Source organism: Rattus norvegicus, chromosome 7 (assembly GCF_021556685.1).
Source record: "Rattus norvegicus strain SHRSP/BbbUtx chromosome 7, alternate assembly SHRSP_T2T, whole genome shotgun sequence".
Classification (NCBI taxonomy): domain Eukaryota; kingdom Metazoa; phylum Chordata; class Mammalia; order Rodentia; family Muridae; genus Rattus; species Rattus norvegicus.
In genome coordinates, this window is record NC_141540.1 from 118,692,692 (window position 1) to 118,701,591 (window position 8,900).

The 8,900-nt window shown below is 50.2% G+C and overlaps 1 long non-coding RNA gene across 3 annotated transcripts; it reads right to left on the reverse strand.

Annotated features, from left to right (window-relative positions):
- Positions 1 to 447: 447 nt before the first annotated feature.
- On the reverse strand, positions 448 to 7,012 carry Apol7al1 (apolipoprotein L7a like 1). Of its 3 annotated transcripts, none has more exon segments than NR_190729.1 (5): positions 448 to 567; positions 2,481 to 2,535; positions 3,825 to 4,279; positions 6,064 to 6,297; positions 6,893 to 7,012. It is a non-coding gene; the product is annotated as an apolipoprotein L7a like 1 (long non-coding RNA).
- Between the last annotated feature and the right edge of the window lie 1,888 nt (positions 7,013 to 8,900).

Consider the following 8,900-nt stretch of genomic DNA (forward strand, 5'->3'; position numbering starts at 1 on the left):
TCTGAAAGAAATGCCTGGGTGAAGGGGCAGTGTGTGCACAGGAGGAACAGAAGGGACTTGCTGACACCCTGACAGAACTGTCCAGGGGAGCCAGTCAACGTAGCATGGCTCAGTGAGTCAGTGCAGGGATGCGGCTTGGTAGCAGCCATCTTGAGTCACAACCGTCAGGAGTATCTGTGAGAAACCTTCCCCTGCATGGCCTCCCTGTCCTTTGTAGTGACATGTAGACTTGTTATAGCAAGACCCAGTGCTGTCAGAATTAGAGACATACCCTGTCTCATTGGTATCAGCTGAGGCAAGCAGACACATTTGTCTTTGGTGGAAGTCACCCTTACCCTGCTTAGCATATGCGCCCCTCCCTGTGACCCGGCCTTCAGGCTTCCTGCTTCCCTTGGCCTCACACTGGCCATAGTTTCTGCATCATTGCTGTAATAAAACACCATGACAAGACAACTTATAGAAGGCTTTATTTGGACTTGTGGATCCAGAGTTCGTCGTGTCGAGGAAGCCTGGCAGTGTGCAGTAGGCCTGGTGGCTGAAGCAGAAGCTGACGGTCCACATCTTGAACTGCAAGCATAAAGCAGAGTGAACTAGAAGTAACAAGAGTCTTTACATTCTTAAAGCCCATCTCCAATGACACGTCTCCTTCAACAAGGCCATGCCTTTAAGCCTCACTGTTAGCTATTCACAGCACTCGGGAGGTGGGGAAAACCTTCTGGGTCATGGACTCCAGACTGGGGAAAGTCTTCCCTGTGTAAACTGTAAGCTTCCTTTACTTTGTAAACTTTGTAAACCAGAAAGGCAGGAAAGTGGCCAGGCCTTCACCTCATAGGCTCCAGCAGCCAGGCCCCTCCCCCAGACCTCCCTAACTGTCGTAACAGGTTTCCGCCTCTTTAACTGTCACCAAGCTCACCTCCAGCCCCTCACCAGGACCGTCCCTGGATTGTGCTAATTCTAGGTGGAACCGCTGGGACTTGAAAATCCACCAATCTTCACTCTGGAAATCCCTGCCCCTCCCCCTAGAAAACTCCACCCACTAAGGGATCCTATATAAAGGCTGTGCCTACTCAGTTCCCTGCTGTCTGCCCCCCTGGATTCAACCCTCCACACCTTAGACCTTACTAATAAATCTGTTATGAGATTTGCTGCCTGCTGTGACTCCCTCATTGGAAGTCAAGAGTAATGAAAAGAAGAAGAGGAGCAGGGCTGAGGCTCCTGAGTCCTCAGCTCGGCTGGGCCTACCCTCCTCTGGGACTGCCAAGCCTCTGCTGAGGAGGCCTCCTCTCAGAGCTGTGAGGTTCCTGGACCCCCTTGTCTCAGGACGCCCTTCCATTGGGACATCTTTTCCCCTCAGAGCTGTTTGATTCTTGATATTCTGAGTCCCAGGACACCTTCCCATTCCTGTAGAAAGGCCGTCATTTTGGTTCCGTGACTCAGAGAGGCTCTCCTGGTGCTCGTGCTCCCCCCATCTGAGCAGCACTAGGACCCTATCTTTCATCCGGTTGGTCTGTAGCAGACACCTTCAGGCTCATCCCATCCATCAGCAACTGCTAGATAAGCTGCCCCTTCTGGTCGGTGTAAATGCTTCCCTGAGTCCGAGGAAGTGACTATTGAGTGTCTGGCACCCCTCTAGTACTCTGGGAGGTGGAGGTACCCCCATCCATGGTCTTTAAGGCTACAGTTGGTCCTCTTCACCTTAGGCCCTACTGGGCCATCCTGCCTCTCTCTGCCCTCTCTACCTGACCCCATCCAGCACCCTCGGAGCTGTAGCCTTGCAGGTTTTTTAGGCCCCCCCCTTTTTAAAGATTCATTCATTATATATAAGTACACTGTAGCTGTCTTCAGACACACCAGAAGAGGGCATCGGATCCCATTACAGATGGTTGTGAGCCACCATGTGGTTGCTGGGATTTGAACCTCAGGAAGAGTAGTCGGGTGCACTGAGCCATCTCTCCAGCACCCCAACTGTGTTTTTGTGTCTCTCCATGACCTTCTCTCACCATCCCATCCAAGCTGCCTATAATTCCACAGCCTCTCTAGGCTCTTGTGGCTTTTGTGATCCCTTTCCTTCCCCTTTTCCTGTGGATGAGACCCCATTCCTAGAGACTCAGTTCTCTGCCTTTAGACTTTAGCCAGGCTAAGGTCTGACCCCCATTGAGTGTGTGACAATCCTCTGAATCCCCTAAACAGACTTGTGTCACTCTTACATTTTCCTCCCCCTCTCTCACCCATGGGAATGGGGTCTTCTGTGCCCTCTAATTCACCCTGGGGATGCCTTTTAGCCTCCCCACCTGGCACCCGACCTGAAGGGCTCAAAATTTACCTTTGCAATCAGATATGGCCTCCATATCCCATGGAGAGTCACAACCCAGATGGCTTACAATGGCACCCTAGATCCCAGTATTACTGGAGGCCTTTACAGATGCTGTGAGCAATCGGGGACGTGGAAAAGGATTCCTTGCATCTAAGCCTTCTCTTACCTCCGTTCCAAGGCTTCTCTCTGTTCTCTCTCTCAGTTCCTTTTAGCTACAAAACCTGAACAAGATGATTTACTCCACTGTTTTCAATCCAGCTAACGAACCCCCTCCCCATCAACCTAACCCCACAGCCCCTCTCCTCCTCCTGTTTCCCTGTCTCTGTCTTCAGCAACAGGTTACCCAGATGGACTCTCCCTGGTGCCCTCTCTTAGTCCACAAGCAGCCCCTCATTGCTAGTTTCCTCTTTGCCAAAGGACTTTACCTCCCTGTACCGAGCCTCACCCAGCCATGGCTCCCCCTTTGTGGGAAGCTGCTGGAGTGAATGGCTTAGGCTACATGCTATATGCTACCTTGCCATTAAGCAAACTCTCTCAGAGAAGCGATTAGAGGTCCTCTACTGCTAATTTCTCCACCTTTGTTAGGCCATTCCGGTTTATATTACCCAATCTTATAATCTCACCTTCCGCCATGCCCCATGACCTGTACGAACAATCTTGTCCCTGAGGAGCGCAGGTGAGTCTGGGATTAGGCTAGGGCACGTGCAGATGAAAACCACTGACTGAGGCAGTTCCAGCTGGAACCCTGGATGGGATTACCGTATCCCAAGAGACATCAGAGCTAGGGATCAATTTGTGACTTGTCTCTTGACTGGACTTCGTAAGGCCACCCTTAAGGTGGTAAATTATGAAAACGTCCGAGAAGCCATCCAGGACAAACAGGAAAACCCATCTTAATCCCCAGAAGGCCTTACAAAGGCCCTCTTCAGTGAACCAGTCTGGATCCTAAGACTCCAGATGGAAGATAATTCTTCATGACTTATTCTCTCAGAGTTTCTCTGATATTAGGACCAAACTTAAACGTCTAGAGAAAGAATCCCTGATTCTGCTGGGATTCCACTGGCAAATGCCTTAACTGCGGTCTTTAAGGTATACCATGGGAGACAGGAAAAAGCCCCCATACAAAGATTCCTTATGGTACCTGAGACCTACATCCTGCTTCAACAACCGCCCAGGCCCCCAACTCTCCCGAAGCCTAAGAACCTCCAGCTCCCTGTTTTAAATGAGGTCAGGGAGGTCAGCTATTCTGTGTCCAAGGTGCCATCAAGGTAAGAGGGCATCAGGCCCATGGACAATTGAAGGGGCCCAGCTCCCTTGGCCTGACCACCACCATCTCCACCAGGAGGCTTGGGTAGTTATCAGGGTGTTCAATCTCCTTCCCTTTAGATGCTGGGGCCACCTACTCTGTCCTGACATAATCTAGGGACCCATCTCTCCTTGTTTTCTCCTTGTTTTACCAGGCTCACCAAATGTCACCTCTTAGCTGTATGTTTAGGGGTATCTCCCTTACCCATTCCTCCGTAGTGGGACCAACCCGTCCTTCTCCTTGCTAGGAAGGGGCCTTGAAGTGGACATTTCTAGTTTCTTTGGAGACTTAGTTGTATCATGTGATGTTTTCGTGGACGCTGTTTTGTGAGAGGGCATATGGTGTTTTGCTGAAACAGACACATGAGAGGGCGTTTTGCTGAAGCAGACACGTGAAAGGGTGCGCGATGTTTTGCTGGAACAGATCCTTGAGAGGGCGCATGACGTTTAGAAAGAGTGCAAATGGAACTCCATAAACAGGGAGAGAATGCTCTTGCATTGCTGTGCTTTGCAACGCTTTGATGGTCTTCACTTCATAGAGAGAAACACGCTGGAGAAATTTCTCGTGTTATTCCAGCTGACTCTTCCCACTTCCGCTGGCTCAAACTGCTGCTTCTGACTTGGATCCAGTGTTTGCTGTTGGACTGAGCTGCTGGTATCCTGACAATGGAGATTAGAATTGCCTTAAAGAACTACTTTAAACAGGACCACCCTTGTCCTATCAACCATGTTTCTCCCCTATCTTTGGTCTGTGCTCTAGAAGGTAGGTTAAGAACCCCAAATAAAATAGCTTTTGAAAAATCAGCCCACAGGACCTCCTAGCCAAAATGGAAGCCTCTGCTTCTTTTGCTCCCCAACGTGTGCTTGACCTCAGCCTTTCCAGTCACCCCTCCCTCCTTCCCTCCTCCTCTTCCAAACCATGCAGCTTGAAACACCACCTCCCTCAGCAGCTTCCTCCGGGGGCCCCAGGTATGGGACCCCAAATCCTCTCTAGCCAAACACCACCCTTCTCTCATCATTCAGTGGACAGCCAGTCCTGCCTCCTGGCCACATGTCTCATCTACCACCTCTCCCTGATCACCTCTTCCCTTCTCTGTCACAATATCTTTGCATGCACACCCACCCCTACTTGCTTCAGCCTCATACTGACCCCCTTTCCTCCTCAATCAACACTGGGACTTGGTCTTCCTCTCTCTCCTGGTCACAACCCCCAACAGACAGGCCTTTTCAGGGTTGTCCTTACTACCCCAACTGCAGCTAAACCCGATGGCTTCCCTCACTGGATTTACTTTTCTCATCCAAGGCCCTTTACACCATTCCCTCAAGGTAATCTTTTTTTTACATCTCAACCCGACTAAGCCCGTGCTCTCTCAGGTTTTAGAGGATAGCAAGGTGGAGCAGCTTGCTTCATCCATCGGCCAAGACCCAAGCTGACGCTTTTGGGTTACGTCTTACCTCTTTTCCTTCTCCTCCCTTTGGCTCTCTCAAATCACCAGTGAGCTCTACATATGGAGATGAGAGGTTCAGGAAACCTATACTCAAGGATCTGACCAGACCATGCAGGTGATAGGGCTGCACAGTGCTCATGGGCAGAGCGCCAAGAGGAGATGCTAATCCCCACAACACCTGTCCCCTAGGCTCGTTTTCTCTATGATCAAGCTGGGGGTTACTGTTGGCCAGGGACTTCTGGAGGCTGTCCTCATTGGTCCTGTAGCAGACATGATGCACACTCAGGAAAGCATACCACCTTTTATGCAGAATGGGGAGTTTTTATATTCAAATTGAGGACCTGAGGCACCCCAGGTGGGGGACAGGCGTCACAGGTAGACTTTGCCATAGCACTCATCAGATAGCACGATCAAAATACAGAGGGTACGCACCCAGTTAGCTCAGCGTACAGACGCAGTAAAGGAAGTGGTCTTTACAACGTTCCTCCAGGTCTTTACATCTCCAACTTCATTCCCCTTCTACAAGACTGATCTTCCCATCGCGCCATCTCCCATTTCAAAACCTCAACCTCTGCGTAACGGTTACCGGATGACGCTCTGCCTGCCTGACCACTTTGGAGAATGCTGGCTATGTGTCCTGCCTGGGTCAAAGTCACAACCACCGTTCAAGGCCTCACCGATTAATTTATCAGACTATTTCACCTCTCTTGCTCTAAGGCAAACATTACCACTATCATATCTCTCCCACCTCTCTCTCCTTGGTAGGGCATATAGCTTTGACTCCTCAGGGCACACTTTGTGGCCACACTTTGTGGGCACACTAGATCCTGCAGACCTCGATAATGCCTTAACCCTTGACGCCACCACCCAGCCCCTATGCCCAAGTGTTCACAATGATTCAATTCTCCATGGCACTCAGGTCTACGACTGCCTACTCACTGAGTGATCTGGGACTTGTGCCCTGATGTTCCTCTCTCTAAAGCCTAGAGGTGGTACCTGGTGAGGGACATTTGCCAGTTCCATCACAGGGTTTGTAGCAGCAAGGCATAACAAACGAGCAGCTCGGAGCCTGTATTTCCTTGCAATTCTGGGTGTAACTGCTGGTGCTTCCGCTGGCACAACAGGACTGACCACTTCTCGGTTTCCCTTGAAGTTCATTCAGGATCTCCAATGAGTGGCTCAGATCATCACTGTCCAGGGTAAATAGACTCCACACCGGACGCTGCAGTGCTACAAAATCAGCAAGGGTTAAGGTTTGCTAACGGCAAAGAGAGGTGGCCTTTCTCTCTTCTTAGGGGTGGAATGTTGCTTTTATATCAGGCAGTCAGGCATGGCAAAAGATAGGATCCCACCACTCCAGATGAATCTCCCAAAATGGAGACAACAGCTTGATGCCCCTGGCCATTAACATCCACTGACGGTTGACACTCTGGTATGGACCCTTCCTGTCTCCTCTTTCCCAATCCTACAATCACACCCTGTCTCATACACCTCTTGTCTAGGTTTTTTCAACAACAGATCCAAACAATGTCTAATCAGACTTGTACTCCGTTGTTATCACAGGACTACTGGCCCTTAGTTCTAAAGCTGGAGGCCTGCAACTCCTGATGGTGCCCTGACAGAGAAGATAGAACACACTCTACAGACCAAAGGTCCACACAGCAGTGGGAGGATGGGACCTGTACGCGGACACTCAGCACGAAGTAGTCTAATGATTACATCGCCAGCTTTCCCAAGCCCTGACTGTTCATCCATAGTAAACAAAGTGTGTGTGTGTGTGTGTGTGTGTGTGTGTGTGTGTGTGTTAACTGTTCACACCACTCACGTGGCAAGAAAGGCTTTCCCTGCCATGGGCTCCTTTGTAAACTTTGCACACTTTGTAAACTCTCAAGGCTGGAAAGTGGCCAGACCATCACCTGAGAAGCCCCAGCACCCATCCCCCCCCCCAGACTTCCCTAACAGTCATAACAGACAGTTCTAGCCTCTGTAACTGTCACAAATGTCATCTCTAGCACCTCAACAGGACCCTCTCTGGATTATGCTAATTTTAGATGAAAAGCCTGAACAGAAAAACCCACCAAATCCCTGAGCACCCCCAAGCTCAGGACTTGAACTCCCACCAATTCTCACCCTGAAATCTCTACCCCTAGAAAGCTCCAACCACTAAGGGATCCTATATAAAGGCAGTGTCTGCTCAGTTCCCTGCTGTCTGCTCCCTGGAGCAGAGGCACCATTTCTGGATTCATCCTTCCATACCCTAAACCCTCCCAATAAATCTGTTAGGAGATTTGCTGCCTAGTGTGACTCCCTCATTGGAAGAAGCCAAGAGGCAATGAAAAGAAGGGAAGAAGGAAGAAGAGGAGCAGGGCTGAGGCTCCTGAGTCCATAGTTCAGCTGGGCTTATTCTCCTCTGGGAGCCGCAAAGTCTCTGCTGAGGAGGATTCTCTAAGACCTGTGTGGTTCCTGGGTCCCTTGCCCGTGTCAGGCAGGATAGCCTTCCATTGATATACCTTCTCTCAGAGCTGTGCGGTTCTGGGCTTTCAAGTACTAGAACACCATTTGAGTAGGAAGGGCAACAACAGCAACAACACACAGTGACCATCACACAGTGGCCATCACACAGTGACCATCACACAGTGGCCATCACAGAGTGACAGTCACACAGTGTCCATCACACAGTGACCACGACCCAGTGATCATTGCAGAGTGGCCATCACACAGTGGCCATCACACAGTGGCCATCACAGGTGGTCATCACGGAGTGATCATCATACAGTGTCCATCGCACAGTGACAATCACACAGGGACCATTACACAATGACCATCACACAGTGACCACTACACAGTCAGGATCGCACATTGTCCATCACACAGTCAGCATCATACAGTGACCATCACAAAGTGGCCACCACACAGTGGCCATCATACAGTGACCATCACACAGTGGTTATCAAACAGTGGCCTCACACAGTGGTCATCACACAGTAACCATCACAGAGTGGCCATTACAGAGTGACTGTCATCCAGCATCCATCACACAGTGACCATCATACAGTGACCATGTCACAGTGACAATCATTTAGTGATCATCGAACAGTGTCCATCACACAGCGTCCATCACACGGTGGCAATCACAAAGTGACGATTACACAGTGTCTATCACAAAATGTCTATCCCACAGTGACCATCACACAGTGACCATCACACAGTGACTATCACACAACGTCCATCACAGAGTGACCATCAACAGTGGCCATTGCACAGTGGCCATCAAAAAGTGGTCATCACACAGTGACCATCGCATTGAGTTCATCACACAGTGACCATCATACAGCGTCCATCACAGAGTGACCATTGCATAGTAGCCATCACACAGTGGTCGTCACACAGTGACCATCAATCACCATCCCACAGAGTCCAGCACACAGCGACAACCAGCACTGTCTGCTACAGTAGTGGACAGTGATGAACAGTGGTGGACAACAGTAGTGGACAACAGCAATGGACAGTAGTGGACAGCGGTGGACAACAGTAGTGGACAACAGTAGTGCACAGTAGTGGGTGGTAGTGGACAGTGGTGGTGAGTGGTGGACACAGTGGTGGAAAGCATTGGACAGTAGTGGACAGTGGTGGACAACAGTAGTGGACAGTGGTGGAAGGTAGTGGACAACAGTAGTGGACAGTTCTGTTCAAAAGCAGTGGACAACAGTAGTGGACAGTAGTGGACAGTGGTGGACAACAGTGGTGGACAACAGTAGTGGACAGTGGTGGACAGTGGTGGACAACAGTGGTGGACAACAGTAGTGGACAGTGGTGGACCACAGCAGTGAACA